The following is a 16,902-nucleotide window of genomic DNA, read 5'->3' on the forward strand; positions in this document are numbered from 1 at the left end:
ATTTGCATTATCTTTTTTGGTACTTATTAGTTAATTTAGTTTTTTATATCATCAAAATATATGATAATAATGCATATGCTTGAAATAACTGTGATTACAGGATATATGCAAAATGTAAATTTTAAAAAAATTAAAATATAAATTGTATACCCTAGACAAGATTGCCACACTTTAAAAGTGTGGCCATATATTTGTACGTCTACCATGTATATAAGCAAAGATTACGCTTTGTAAGTATTTCTTTAGAAGCCACGATTAACAAGTGTGGCCTATAAGGTAACAAAGGCCACGCTTTCAGAGTGTAGCTGTAAGGTACAAAAGTGTAGCCATATGGGGTGTAGTAAGCATTGTCTTTGTTATCTAATAGGCCACGCTTTTAAGCGTGGCTTGTAAGATAACATTTGAAAAGCGTGCCCTTAGGTCAAAGGTTACGCAAGTTTTGGCCACCCCCAATAAAGCATTGCCTAAAGTCGAAAAGTGTGGCCTTTGATCAAATGCCACATTTTTTACTAGTTTAGGCCACACTTTTCCGGGGTGGTCATACACCTAAAATATTGCAGTGCTTCACCCATACGAATTGTATATACCTTCTGTTTAAGGTAAAGTCTATTTTCCACCGTCCTCTTCATATATAAGGTTTTCAATTTTTTCCACATGCCTTTGGCTGTGGTTTCTACAGAAATTTCACGTAAAACCCCATTTGAGAGATTTAAGATGATACCTGATTTTGCCTTTTTATCTATGATGGCAAACTTCTCGTCCGTTATTTTATCCACCGTCTTCTCCTTTCATTTTGGCTATTGAAACTATCCTGGTTAGATTCGGCTCTGATACCAATTTGTTAGGATTGGGAACCCAGGCAGTGCGAAATTTAACCAAACAAAGGTATAATGACAATAACAAAGATAATGTAAGTTGATAACAATGACGATTAAAGCATATAAAGAGACACCAATTTAACGTGGTTCGGTCAGTGTGACCTACGTCCACAAGCGGAGAGGAACAATTTCACTATACCAATAAAAGTACAAAAGAGAGTACAAAATTAGAGTAAACACTCTAATTAATCCCAAATACCCTAAGAGAATAACCTCACAAGTTCATTCCAAAGAAAGGGTTCACACAAGTACTTCCCAACACTAACTCTCATACAAAACACTCTTAATAAAGGAGGAAAGGAAGAAAAAAGAAACGAAGACTCAAGTCTTGCTGGTGTGTTTAAAATAAACTAATGGCCTTCCCTTTTATAGGAAAAAAGTCTTGGCCTCGTAGGTATAAAAGAAGAGATATTTTTGGGTCATAAAGAATATTGCCAACAAAGTCTACACTTTATAAAGATGCTTATGATTATGTGAGATGGACTCCATTAGCCAAAATATTGGTCATAATTACAATTTGCATAACTTCACAGAGCTGTCATGACTTGCGGAAGCGACCATTCCAGCCACCGGTGACTGTGCTAGAGGAGCGATAATGTTATCGTGGGCTGGAATTGTCATGCTTTTATTCTCAACCATGTTCCACAGCTCCCAAGACTGTTGCATGAATTCACAAAAATATAGTCAATTTCAATACCAGGCATACAAGACTTTAAAGGAGATTTGTTGGGTATTCTTTCAACAGTTGTACTGGATGAAAATGAGCTAACTAAATGGACATTTTACAGAAATGATTGAAGTAGAATTGGCAAAAGAAATCAATAATTACCCTCATTTCTCCAATCACCAATAGAGCTGAATAGCTAGGATGAAAGACACAAGAGTGGAACTGATTCTCATTGGAGCTTAGCTCATGGATGAAATCACCGGTGGTCAATGACCAAACTTTAACGGACTCCTCACTTACTGATGCCAGTAGATTACCATTGAGATCCCAACAAAGGTAGTTCACCACTCCAGAATGTCCCTGTAAACACTTTTACTTTGGGATGGCTGGAACATCCAGAAAATACAAAAGTGCCAGAAACATAAATTGACCGAGTAACAGTCAATTTAATCCACCAAAAGTGGGAAGGTAACGATGAACCTGGAAAGACTGTAGTTGCCTGTCATTTTCGACGTCAAAGATTGAAACCACCTTATTTGATGCGCCAGCCAGCTGATGACAAGTTATGGGCTGGAATCTCACTTGTGCACTGCCTCCTTGCTTCAAATAGAAAGAGGAGACAAATTGAAGATAGTTCAATGCAAAATTATCACCTATACTTATTCGAACGAGGTCGAATATAACATATACTTAGTTATGGCCGAGGGTCGGTTAGGTGTTCCCCTAGGTGCGACATTTGTCGGCGTTGTGATCCTTAAGGCAAGTTAGGTGTTAATTCGAACAAGGTCGAATAAAACCTATACTTAGTTATATATGCCTCTAGGTGCGGCATTTGTCGACGTTGTGAACTTTAAGGCAATGTTTCCTTGGTTGTACATTTGGAGAAATAGAAATAAACTTCATGCATTTGTGCATTGTTCATACACTTGGAGAAATTTACATATATATTTTTTTTGTCGTTGGCTGGTTGTCACGACCCAAATTTCCCCCCGTAGGATGTCGTGATGACACTTAGTTTTAGGGACTAGGTAAGCCTAACACTTACTGAATTAGAGATGACTCAACCAACAAGTATTAAATGTAAAATAGAAATTTCCTACAATCCCAAAACTGGTAGTACAAGTCACAATCAGGCCCTCGGCCTCACTCAGTCATCAATCTCTCCAGTCTCTCGGGCCCACAATGCCATGAAACTAGCCCAAAAATGATGATAGGATGTGTCAATATATAACAACAGAGGCTGAGATATAATATGAAATGAATAAACATGAATGAGTATGAAATTATAATTTAAACAAATAATTCAACAACAATACGACCTCTGTAGGTCTCAATAATACCGGCATATAGATTCAACATGATTTTTAGCTCAATTTCTCTAATACATAAAAGTACATAGAAAATGTCAAGATTTATTTGACTACACAATTTCACGGAATCAATTACGTCATATTTTCTACGGTGCATGCCCACACACCCATCACCTAGCATGTGCGTCACATCCAAACAAATCACATAACACGTATATTCAGGGTTCATACCCTCAGTTCCAAGTTTAGAAATGTTACTTACCTCGAACAAGCCGAATCCAATGCCGACCAAGATAACCAATACTCCGGAAATTTCCTTCCACGCTTATCAACCTCCAAACGCCTTCCTATCTCCTCAATTCAAGCCAGACGAGCGTATCTATTCAAACAGTGTGCGAGTTAATCACAATGTACTCTAATGCTTACAATTTAGCAATTTATAAAATTTTCAACTCCGCTTGAAAAGTTGACAGTGGGGCCCACATCTCGGAATCCGACGAAAATCATAAAATTCGATAACCCATTCAACTACGAGTCCAACCATACTAGTTTTACTCAAATCTGACTCCAAATCGATATTCAAATCTCGAAAATTCATTTTATGGAATTGTAGTAAATTTCTCCGATTTCTCTTGAAAAATCAATAATCTAACACCGAAAACGAAGATTAATTCATGAAATATAATTACAAGGGAGTTAAGAACACTTACCCCAAGTTGTGTGGTGAAATTTGCCTTTGAAAATCGCCCAAACCGAGCTCCCCAACTCTGTTTTTGTAAAAAAATGGCAAAACCTCCCGTTTACAGGGATTTTAATGTTCGAGCGCCACAGGTGGCATGGGGCGCTGCATGTGGCGCTATTTCCAGAACCTCTAAACATCCCAGCGCCAGGGCTAGCGCCCCACGCTACCCTGGGCGCTAGTGACGGGATTTTATTTTTCCCGACACGGAAATGGGCTTAACTCTGTCATACGATGTTCGAATTCGACGATTCTTTTTTATATGGCTCCGTAATTTAAATACGAATATAATGATTCAATCAAAACTTAATATGGATCTCATTTGCTTAATGTGATACCACGTATTCTTGAAGAATCGACGTCGAAACATTCTAGAAATATCCAAATTAAATTCCGTTAACCATCCGAAATCCACCCGAGGCCCTCGGGACCTCAACCAAATATACCAACAAGTCCTAAAATATCATACGAACTTAGTTGATGCTTCAAATCACATCAAACAACACAAATAAACAAGAATCACACCCCAATTGAAGCTTAATGAAACTAAAATATTTTAACTTCTACATTCGATGCCGAAACCTATCAAATCATGTCCGATTGACCTCAAATTTTGCACACAAGTCATAAATAACATAACGGACCTATTCCCATTTCGAGAATCAGATTTCGACCATGATATCAAAAAGTCAACTCCCGGTCAAACTTCCAATCTTTCAATTTCCTATTTTTGCCATTTCAAACCTAATTTAACTACGGACTTTCAAATAATTTTTCGGACACACCCCTAATTTCAAAATCGCCATGCAGAGCTATTGGTATCGTCCAAACTCTATTCCGGAGTCGTTTGCAAAAAAAGTCAAACTCCGACCAACCCTTTTCATTTAAGCTTCCAACATGAATTTCATTCGTTCGAACTAATCTCGAACACATAAAAAATCAAAACCGACGATTCACACACGTCATAATACATCATATAAAGCTATTCAAGACTTCAAATTGATGAAAGGTCTGGTCATTACAAAGAGCATGTTTGGAAAGCCACAAGGGAATTGGATTTGTGTGTAATTATACAATTTGGCATGTTTGTTTGACCAAGTAATTACTTGGTTAGTGAGGAATTAGATGTAATTGAGAGGGGGTAATTACACTCTGCAATTCTCAAGGGGGAGTAAAGAATTGGGTATAATTATATGATGTAATTATAAGGCAACCTTTCAAATTCTTTTTTTCCTTTTAAATATATTTTTCATATGAGGAAACAAATAAGACATATTTCTCATCATGTAATCCGACCTTTTCATGTTGCATATAATTAATTTATTGCTAGCTGATTCATTAATTTCATTTGGAATATTAATTCTAGCTTCTTCCCATGGATCGTAATCCTTCAATGGACTAGCTATGCTTTATACGGCTTCTCCAAGTTTTGTTCCTTCCATTTAATTGCTAAAATAACCTTCATTAATAGACTAATAAGCACCAAATGAGCTTATCTTATTTGTTGTTGAAATTTGACATGCATTGTTATTATTAAATTATGCTATATTTTCATTGTTCTCTTTCAAGTTATAAAATTATTTATATGGAGAATACCAATTATTTTATTATGATATTATTTACTATTTTATAATTATTTAATATATTTTCTTACAAAAAATATGTATTTAATACATAATAATAAATGATATTTAATATTTGTTATTACATAAGTATTTTCATAGTAAAATTTATTTATATGTTAATATGAAAAAAATTATTTAACTATGTAATTACACTAGTACAATCAAACATGAGACTGGTAATTACACTGTAATTACATGACGACAAACAACCAAGCCATTATAATTACTATACTATGTAATTGTCAGATTAAGTAATTACTACCCTAATAATTACATAATCAAGTAATTACACATGACTTTCCGAACAGAATCTAAAGGCAGACAAAATGACCATCAAAGATGTACATCACAAATCCAATGACAAGAAGAATACGAGGAACCACTTCATCTAAGGTCCTATGCTTGTAATCTCCACCACATTTTTTTGTCAGCTTATAAAAGCTTGAAATGCATGTTTTAGAAAGGGCCATATGAAGTATCTCATATCCCTCCCCTTAGTTCTTTTCTCTGTAGCTTAACAATAAATCAGACGAGGCAAAAGATTAGCCAGGTGCACTAAGTTCGCGCTATGCGCGAGGTGCGGGGAAGGACCAGACCACAGAGGTCTATCGTACGCATCATTACCCTGCATTTCTGCATTTCAATAAACCAGATGAAACCTGGCAAAAACTAATGGCATATTAGAAATTTAACTTCACTAACGGAGAAATATAATTTTTACACAATCACTATGGGTGTCGTTTACATAATATATCTTTAATTATCATTTTTATTAGGTTACTAATTAATTCTTATCGTAATAATTTATTAGTATTATATTATAAATGACTTGACAATGCAAATATTTTTTCTGTAATCACTGCATACAACTTAAGCTCTTATATAAAATGTTTATCAAATCATGACTTAGTTAATTAGTAACTTTTCGTTAATTATGCAACAGTAAATTTGGAAAGAAGATGACAACTTAAATAGTAGCGAGTTAAAGTTGAAGAAGAGGGGGCCGAAAAATGGTAGGAAAGGCAGGGTTAAAGGGTTTGGCAAGAATAGTGTAGGTTTATGGGTAAGGGTAGGGTCACTCAAGATAGACACAATTTGCAAACACTGTTTTCATTTTGTTGATATATTTGATACGATGAAGCTATTTTTCGAGAAGTCATTTTCCATAAAGAAGTAATTAATTTTCTGGTGTTTGGCTATCGATATAAAAATGGTAAAAATTACTTCTCTCACATATTACTGAAGTTATTTTTCTTAAAACTTTCTTAACTTTTAACTTCATATTATTTGCTCCTATTAAAATATAGAGATTATTATTAATCGTTTATCAAAAAACTCTCTGACTTTGTATACGGGTAAAACCGGGGTAACCTACACCCCGATTTTCCGGTGGGTCAAAGGAAGCAAAGGAATGATTATATGGGGTCAGAATCGAAGCCGAAATGCCTCGTACTAAGGTCCGAACGGAGTGGTCGCCACCGGGCTTGATAAGACATTACTTCTCCGATCCCAGAACGAGCTCCGAGACCTCGGAAAATACGATAACGGTTACACACGGCCAACATAGGGCCGTGATATCCGCACCCTATCGGATATCACGGCGCAGATCTCGGCCTGTATCGGTAGCGGATCAGTGATTAACGAAATTTTTTTTTTTTACCTTTCTTAGAATTGAACTAGGGGTGAAACTCTTCTACTATATATAAAGGGGGTAGTTTTTATTTAATAGACACATTGTAACACGTATATCAAAGCAATATAAACTTATTTCTCCGTTTTCTAGCTATTGAAAAGTTCTTATTTTGATCATAGTTCTTCTTACATATCTAGCCTCGAATCGAGAATTCGACCGAGGGAAGAACTATCGTTAAGATTAAATCCGAGCCTACGCTCAACGTTACTACTAATTTGATTATTTATTTTTTTCCTTAATTCGTTGATCTAACATCCTTAATTACTGGTATTGAATCAATCCACATATTCTTAAAACTGCGTATAAATTTAATTATTATCCGTTTCAAGGGTAAATAGTATGGCGCCCACAGTGGGGCTAAGGATAATAGTGGTGGTTTGATACAAATTTCCATAACACACCTTATTTTACGCTTATTCTTTAAGGTTTTAATTTCAAGATAACTTAAAAATGTCAAACTCTCAGTCTGTTCACTTGGAATTGGGATTAGAAGGTTTCAACAGGTTCGTATGATAATTTTGGACTTGGGCGTATGTCCGGATCGAGTTTTAGATGACCCGGGAGAGTTTCGGCACCTATTATGTAAGTTGATATTTTGGTAGAATTTCATAAATTTGAGTTGAAGTGCATTTCAATGTTATCAATGTCCGTTTGGGATTGCGAGCCTGGGAATAGCTCCGTATGGTGATTCTAGTATTGGGAGCACGTTCGGATGTGGATTTGCAGGTCCGTAGGTCATTTTGAGGTCATTTGGCGAAAGTTCGAATTTGGATGATTTTTGAGAAGTATGATCAGGAGTGTACTTTTTGATATCGGGGTCGGATTCTGATTCCAAAAGTTGGATAGGTCCGTAATGTCAAATGTGACTTGTGTGCAAAATTTGAGGTCAATCGGACGTGATTTGATAGGTTTCAGCACCGATTGTAGAAGTTGAAGTTTCAAAGTTCACTAAGTTTGAATTGCAGGGTGATTCATATTTTTAGTATTGTTTGATATGATTTAACAGTTCAACTAAGTTCGTAATATGTTTTGGGACGTGTTGGTATATTTAGTTGAGGTCCCGAGGGCCTTGGGTGAATTCCGGATGGTTAACGAATCGAGTTTGGACTTGGAAGAAATGATAAGGCAGCTGATATCTGGTGCAATCGCACCTGCTTGAAAAGGACCGTAGGTGCGAGCTCGCAGGTGCGAGCCATGAGTCGCAGGTGCGAAGGAGAGGAGGCTGGCCAGCAACCGCAGGTGCAGAGCATATGGGCGCACCTGCGAAGGTGCAGGTGCAAAGAAAGCTCTGCAGAAGCGGAATTTGAGGTGGCAGCTGGACTCGCAGAAGCAGAAGGTCTCCGCATGTGCGAGACCGCAGGGGCGCGTTTGGCATCGCAGGTGCGGAGTCGTGCTAGGCAGAGGGCATGTGCAGGTGTGAGGTTTTGGCCGCACCTGCGGGACCGCAGATGCGGTAAAGCAGCCGCAGGTGCGAGAGTCGCTGGGCAGGAGGGTTTTTTAAGAACGGGGATTTGGCCCATTTTCTTTCATTTTCTCTTGGTTTGTGCGATTTTTGGAGAGATTCAAGTGGAGGTTTTCATCATTAATGGCAAGGTAAGTTATCCCCACCTATTTTGTGTTAAATACAAGTTTTATACATGGATTTAAACATGAAATTTAAAGGAATTTGGGATTTTGAAGAAAAACCTAGAAATATTATTTTTGGATTTTGACCACGAAATTGGACATGAAATTTGGAATGGATTATATTTTTGCGTTCGTGGGGTGATGGGTAATGTTTATCTTCGAAAACTTTCGTAATCCGGGCATGTGGGCTCGAGGGTGATTTTATCGACTTTTCGAGCGGAGTTGGAAATTGATTAATTATGAGTATTAGAGTATATTTTGATTGGGTTGCATCTTATTTGACTAGTTTTGGAGCGACGGGCATCAGTTTGAGTTGTTGGAGAGGCTTTGGAGCCGGTTATGGAATTTCAGAGCGAGGTAAATCTCCTTTCCAAACCTGTGAGAGGGAATTAACCCCATAGGTGAATCAAATTATTATGTGCTTCTATTATGCTTATGTCCGGGTAGTCTAGGACCCATATCATATTGTACGTGCGATGTTGCGCCCTACTTGTTAATTTAATTATTTAAAACATTTAGAAACTCGATAAAGGAAATTGTAAAAAGGTTAAACTTCATTTACTTGACCGTTAAATGGGAATTTATAATTCTTGGAATATTTGCCCATTAATAAATTTTGAATTGGCTGTTTAATGTGTTTTTGTCTTTTGTGGAGCGGGCCGAACGCCTCGGTAGGAGATAGATGCATCTATGGTTTGCGCCGTTCGACCCTCGGCGGTGCACAATTTATATTTATGTTGGATCGGGCCATACGACCTCGGCATGATTTGCGCATGATTGAATTGTTTGCTTTGGAATTTATGATAATTGATATTGCTTCATTGGCCTGCGATACGAGATGATAAACAATGGACAATAAATTTGGAAATTCCTTATTAACAAAATAATTGTTTTACTTATTTCATGATATTGAGCTTACATCCGTTCTACGTAATCCATGCTTAATTGTATCATTGGTATTTTATTTATAGCCCATAGTAAGTGTCGGAGCCAACCCCTTGTCACTACTTCTTCGAGGTTAGGCGTGATACTTACTGGGTACCCGTTGATTTACGTACTCATACTACACTTGCTGCACATTTTTGTGCAGGTACATATATGTCTTGTGGCCTTGTAGGCGCAGAGGCGCTGTTATAGTGGGGAATTCGGTGAGCTGCACTCTATACTATGATTCGCAGCCAGCAGAGTCTCCTTCAGAGTATTTATATTTTCCTTTCCAATTTGTATTCCGGACAGATGCTGTATTTTATTTTACATTCCTAGTTGATGCTCATGCACTTGTGACACCGGATTTTGGGGTGATTATGGGTGTCCTGTATTGAAGTTGTTAAAAATATTATTATTTATTTTTTAAATTCCATCTTTTACTATTCAATTGAGGGAAAATATGATTTCAAAATATTAAAAATGAGAACCAAATTGAGTATTTATTGTTGGCTTGCCTGACAGCGGTGTCCGGTGCCATCACGACCTTTAATGGATTTTGGGTCGTGACAACATGGTATCAGAGCACTAGGTTCACTTAGGTCTCACGAGTCATGAGCGAGTCTAGTAGAGTCTTGCGGATCGGTACAGAGACGTCTGTACTTATCTTCGAGAGGCTACCAGGCTGATAGGAGCACTTCCATTCATGATTCCTCATCGTGCGATTTGATTCCTTTGAGGCTTATGCCTTCATTTCCTTCCTATTCAATCTTATGCGACGCGAAGCGCTTGTTATAAATTTGGAATCGAGGAATTTTAGTGGCACTACTGATGTAGAGCAGGATGTTTCTCCCTGCATATTCGATTGGGCTAATGTCGTCGCCTTGTGGAAGGATGTTCTGTCATCTGAGCTCAGTAGCTGTGTTTCTGATGGTGCGGCTATGCACCAATTGCTATGGTGTTCATGAGTTGTTATCGCACAGTATTAAAGTAATGGTAGGCTACTTGTCTACGTGTAGTGGCAGTGAATGAAGTGAAATGAGGTTTTTCTTATTGCGTGATTTAGAGGTTCAGTGTTTTATTTCAAGCGGAGGAAAGGCAATCGGACTAGGAATGTTCAGGTTGGATTGATGGGGTAACGAGACTTGGTATTTTCGAGTGTGGTGGAATCTTCATCCGAGATGTGGTGTCGTCGTCCTTGAGTGAATGTGTTAAGTTCGCCGATGTTATGGCCTTCTTCAAATCGCCTTTGGGGCAGAGTACGGTGAATGGTGCCGGGGAAGCGGCTGTCAGATGTCGCGGTGTGCTGTGGTTCAGGATCGAATCGGTAATCCTAATGTTGATAGCTCAAGGAAGATGATATTCGGGGAGGTTTAGAGTTGGCGGCGATCTGTTGGTTCGGGTGCTACAGAGATGGATTTTGAGTTAAGGTAACAACTGAGCAGCGAAGGATGAGGAAGGACATGTGGAAGGTGTCTTGTGGTGGTTAAACTTCTAGAAGGCCAAGTGTAAGGAAACAAAAGTCGAGTAGTTACTTAAAAGGGAGGGTTTGACCAAAGTGCGAGAGTGGCAGAGTAGCATACGGGTTCTGTGGTAGGAGAGCCATACACCTTGGGGGGAGTTAGAGTGATTTGGTATTCATGGTGGACAGTGACTAGGTCTACGGGCTTAATTTGGAATATTGGTTGCTATAATGAGGAAGATTGGGTGTGACAGGAGGGAGTTGCTTAAATATGAAGCAAGATACAACATGACTTCGGATTTGAAATGTATTGTCGCACCTTTAGTTGGTGTCCATGCAGAGTGAACGGACTTGTACAGCTTGTGAATGAGCACGGGCTCAGGATGGTTTATTGACTTCGTGGTAATTGTACTCGGTGCAGCGTTGTTGGAGAATGTCGGCATGGAATTTCCACAGATGGGATATCTCATGTGAGCAAGTTAGCGATTGTGTGGTGTTGATGAAGTTTCTATGAAGAATTTTACTGGCTATCTAGTAAGAGGTCGAATATGTGAATGTGGCTAGTGATTCAGAATGTTCATGAAATGTTTAACATAAGGATTTCAGGGAAATTTGGAGGGATGATTGTGCAAGATCATGTCAAAAGGGGATAAATAAATCTTGGTAGGTTCCAAGGTTATGTAATTATAGCTTCAAGCTAAGTGGGAGAGCCCCATCGTCTATGATTGGATTGCATAGTTGTTAGCTTGTGCAGTTTCTAGTTATCGGTGTATTAGTGGTTATTACGGCTAAGGGAAGAAAACATCAGTGGTAAGTTGAGCAAAGGATTTGAGGAATGTGTGCTATCTTTGTCCTTATCGATTCATGTTCAGGTTTTGGGAAGACTCAGAGTCTATGCTTCATGTGGATGTGATGTATAAGGAAAGGAATTCAGCCGATTGCTTCTTTGAGAGGGTGTTCATGTACTAGCAGGGCCTTGGAGTTTGATTACATTCGGGGACAAGTCAAAGTGGGTGACTCTCAACAATGGTCCTGGCAGGTTCAAAATTAAAGTGCGGTGCCTAAGGATTTCGAGTCTGTAGTATGGTTAAGCATCGAACTTTGGGAGTGGATTATGAGAGGGGCTTAAATTGTTCTATGTTATCTACAGTCAGCGGTGCAGCATCGGAGGAACGGGAGAAAATAACTTTGGATTCATGGAAGAATTATCAGGATGGGTGTACCCGTTGAAGATACGATTATGCGCACAAGGAAAGTATGTGATGGTTCGTGGGTTTTGGAGACAACGTTGTCTCGTGAAATAAGGTCACTCAGGATGAGTGCGGAATTGGTTCATGATGTTTTGAGTGGAGCTATTATTATTCCTAAGGCAAGTTCGGAGTAAATTAGGGGAAGTTAGCTCGGTTAGCAATGGTTGAACTGGCATGATGGCAGCAATGATCAATTCCTTCAGCATGTTGAGTTATACATGTGATTTGTGGCGGTACGTGCGAGGCCTGACGACCGCCGTAATTGATTTTATTTGAGGGCATTCGAGTATTATGGCCTGTTATGTTTAGATGGAACCCGGAAGAATTATGGTGGTTTAGACCACTACTCGAGGTTTGTATTTTTCTGCGGTTTGAGAATTTAGTTGCGTGTTGCATTGGTTCTTCTAGAATGAGCTAAGTAAAAGGTTTGTATATGATAAAGTGTTTATTCTATTAGTGGATCAGGGGTTATGGAATTCTGGTACTGTCACGTGTTGGCATGTTAGGTGCAGTGAGCAGCATGGGAAATTGGAAGCTGAGGATCAAGGTTGCAGTTCGGTGTTGACAAGAATGTCAAAAGCTCGGATGAGTAGGGAAGAATTCAAATGTTTAGAGTAAGCTGGTATTGTCTTTAGCGTCACCTGAGATTCGTGTCCTGTGTAAGAGGCTCTGTGTACTGATTTGCAGATTCTTGATTTGCTTTACAGCATTAATGTGGCCGACAGTATGGAGGCGCAAACTTGTTACCTGGTGCGGAAGGTCGTGGGAGTGCATCCCACAGGAAGATTGTATAAGTATGACATGTAGTCACCTGATTGATTAAAGATTTAAAACCAAGTATGAAGATTGTGGTACTATCACTAATGTGAGAATTTATGCCTGAAGGGCGCTCGGTTTATTTGGTTGTGAGTTGTGGAAGTTTGTTCCGGATTCGACGGTTGTTCTTGCGTGTCATGGGAAAATGGTCATTGTGGATCTTTGAGAAGTTATTTACCCAAGTATGCTATGATCAGAATTGGTTTGAGGTCCGTTGATGGGTCCAAATGTAGATGTGTACTCTACACCAGCCTAGGTGTGTTCATTCAGCATAACATTCCTTATGGAAGAGTATTCGGGCGTGGGGTGTTGATTTCGTCGCCGGCTATTTCATGTAATACTATATTGTTCCATGTGGGTTGTGAGACGGCTTGATTATTTGTACAGTGTGTTGAGGTCCCGCATAGCGGTGGTATTATGTGAGCATGATGGCTCTCGAGATGCAGATCATATATCGCACCTTAGTTTTGCTTGAGTTTTATAGCGTATCATGCTACCCATTTCCCCAGGATTTGTATTATGCACTTGGCGTGCTTATGGTTGATATTCGGGAATTTTGTGAGTATAAGCATCACTGCTCGATGTGTGTTTTCTTTAGATTATTATGTGTGGATCGGGTGGCACGCCGCCACGGGCATATGATTGTATCGGGTGGCACGCCTCTACGGATATGTTGCTTGGATCGGGTGGCACACCGCCATGGGTATCATGTGTGGATCGAGTTGCACGCCGCAACAGTGTGTTATTGAGTACAGTTTCCCATATCTATTATCGTGTATTTTGCTTCTCATTTCTCTGAGGAAGGTTCATAACATCCTTTCGGTTGTTTAATTAGTTACATGGGTTGAGTAGTTCTTTCCAGAGTTCGTTTCCTTATGTATCACATACGAGTTTGTAGCTTGTTGGCACATTATGGAATCATATGAGACTTTTGGCAGTGTCTGAGGTGGCTTATTGCCTGAGCAGCTTGTACTGGGTGAGACAAGATTATTGGACCTAGGACCAGTGCGATCAGATTTATATAAAGCATATTAAAGAGTAAATATTATTATTCAATCCAGAATGAGGTAATAGTTTTTGTCGGGAGGAGAGACTCCATAAATTGTAATTCGGTAGGTGGCTATGAGTTCTACACATATTCTCTGTCGTGGAAGTATTGCGAGAGTTTAAGCATGGCTTAATTAGTCATGAGGTACACTACAAGCTTCGGTCAGTGGAAATTTTAGCTGATGTCTTTGGATAGATTGCCTTGGGCAAATGAGTTACGTGGTGCATGGTAAGAATTCAGTGAGAGTATACAATCATGTATTGGTGCATCGTGTAGTGATTGAAACGATGTTCGTATATTGGAAGCAGGCCTAGTGGAGAATTGCGGACGTTGGAATCTGGCTCTAAGGCTTATTTGCCTAAATAAGGGGGAGGATCTTCAAATTTGCTCGAGTTAATGTTCTCAGCTGGGTTGTGGTAGCACGGGTAGGTGCACAAGGTGTTAAACAATGATTTCAGACAACTCCAGAGCAGTTCTTAGCACGTTCGAGGAGGAATGTATGTATAAGTGGGAGAGAATGTAATGATCCGACCGATCGTTTTGAGCTCTAGCGTGTCGTTCAACAGTTTGAGGCCCCGAGCAGCTTCACTTCAGGTATTATGACTTGTACGCATGGTCAAAATTTAATTTCGGGAAGTTCGGAGTTGAGTTGGAAAGAAAATTCTAATTTCGGAAGTCTTAAGTTGGAGAAATTGACTAAAGTGTGATTTTTGAGTAAATGACCTCGGAATCGGGATTTGAAGGTTCTAACAGGTTCGTATGATACCTTTGGACTTGGGCGTATGTCTGGTTCGGGTTTTGGATGACCCAGGAGCATTTCGGCACCTATTATGGAAATTAGCCTTTTAGAAGAATTTCATAAATTTGAGTTGAAGTGTATTTCAATGTTATCAATGTCCGTTTTGGGATTCCGAAACTGGGAATAGCTCCGTATGGTGATTATGATATTGGGAGCACGTCCGGATGTGGATTTGGAGGTCCGTAGGTCATTTTGAGGTCATTTGGCGAAAGTTGGAATTTGGATGATTTTTGAGAAGTATGACCGGGAGTGGACTTTTTGATATCGGGTTATTCCAATTCCGAAAGTTAGAGTAGGTCCGTAATGTCAAATGTGACTTGTGAGCAAAATTTGAGGTCAATCAGACGTGATTTGGTAGGTTTCGACACCGATTGTAGAAGTTGAAGTTTCAAAGTTCACTAAGTTTGAATTGGAGGGTGATTTGCATTTTTAGCATTGTTCGATGTGATTTAAAGGTTCGACTAAGTTCGTAATGTGTTTTGGGATGTGTTGGTATATTTGGTTGAGGTCCCGAGGGCCTCGGGTGGATTCCGGATGGTTAACGGATCGAGTTTGGACTTGGAAGAAATGATTAGGCAGTTGATATTTGGTGCAATCACACCTGCGTGAAAAGGACCGCAGGTGTGAGCTCGCAGGTGCTAGCCATGAGTTGCAGGTGCGAAGTAGAGGAGGCTGGCCAGCAACCGCAGGTGCGAAGCATTTAGGCGTACCTGCGAAGGCTCAAGTGCGAAAAAAGCTCCGGAGAAGCGGAATTTGAGGTGGCAGCTAGAGTCGCAGAAGCGAAAGGTCTCTGCATGTGCGAGACCGCAGGGGCGTGTTTGGCATCGCAGGTGCGAAGTCGTGCTAGGCAGAGGGCATGCGTAGGTGCGAGGTTTTGGCCGTACCTGCAGGACCGCAGATGCGGTGAAGCAGCCGCAGGTGCGGGAGTCGCTAGGCAGAAGGGTTCTTTAAGAACGGGGATTTGGCCCATTTTCTTTCATTTCCTCTTGGTTTGGGCGATTCTTGGAGAGATTCAAGTGGAGGTTTTCATCATCAATGGCAAGGTAGGTTATCCCCACCTACATTGAGTTAAATACAAGGTTTATACATGGATTTAGACCTGAAAATTTGTAGGAATATGGGATTTTGAAGAAAAACCTAGATATTTTATTTTTGGATTTTGACCACGACATTGGATATGGAATTTGGAATGAATTATATATTTGAGTCCGTGGGGTGATGGGTAATGTTTATCTTCAAAATTTTCGGAATCCGGGCACGTGTGCCCGATGGTATTTTATTGACTTTTCGAGCGGAGTTGGAAATTATTGTAAATTGATTAATTATGAGTATTAGAGTATATTTTGATTGGGTTGCATCTTATTTGACTAGTTTTGGAGCGATGGGCATCGGTTTGAGTTGTTGGAGAGGATTTGGAGCCGGTTATGGAATTTCGGAGTGAGGTAAGTCTCCTTTCTAACCTTGTGAGAGGGAATCAACACCATAGGTGAATCAAATTATTATGTGCTTCTATTTGTGGGGGCTACGTACGCACGAGGTGACGAGAGTCCGTGCGTAGCTACTATTATGCTTATGTCAGGGTAGTCTAGGACCCATATAATGTTATACTTGCAATGTTGCGCGCTACTTGTTAATTTAATTGTTTAAAATATTTAGAAACTCGATAAAGGAAATTGTAAAAAGGTTAAACTTCATTTACTTGACCGTTAAATGGGAATTTGTAATTCTTGGAATATTTTCCTCTTAATAATCTTGAATTGGTTGTTTAATGTGTTTTCCTTTTTGTGGAGCGGTCCGAACGCCTCGGTAGCATATAGATGCATCTATGGTTCGCGCCGTTCGACCCTCGGCAGTGCACAATTTATATTTATGTTGGATCGGGCCGTACGACCTCGGCATGATTTGCACATGATTGAATTGTTTGCTTTGGAATTTATGATAATTGATATTGCTTCATTGGACCGAGATACGGGATGATAAATGATGAACAATAAATTTGGAAATTCCTTATTAACAAAAGAATTGTTTTACTTATTTCATGATATTGAGCTTACAGCCGTTCTAC

The 16,902-nt window shown here is 39.5% G+C and overlaps 1 long non-coding RNA gene across 1 annotated transcript; it reads right to left on the bottom strand.

Annotated features, from left to right (window-relative positions):
* Positions 1-1,399: 1,399 nt before the first annotated feature.
* On the bottom strand, positions 1,400-2,184 carry LOC142176796 (uncharacterized). The gene is made up of 3 exons (XR_012705600.1): positions 2,026-2,184; positions 1,708-1,905; positions 1,400-1,535 (listed from the first exon to the last, which is right to left on the bottom strand). It is a non-coding gene; the product is annotated as an uncharacterized LOC142176796 (long non-coding RNA).
* Between the last annotated feature and the right edge of the window lie 14,718 nt (positions 2,185-16,902).

Source organism: Nicotiana tabacum, chromosome 22 (assembly GCF_000715075.1).
Source record: "Nicotiana tabacum cultivar K326 chromosome 22, ASM71507v2, whole genome shotgun sequence".
Taxonomy (NCBI): domain Eukaryota; kingdom Viridiplantae; phylum Streptophyta; class Magnoliopsida; order Solanales; family Solanaceae; genus Nicotiana; species Nicotiana tabacum.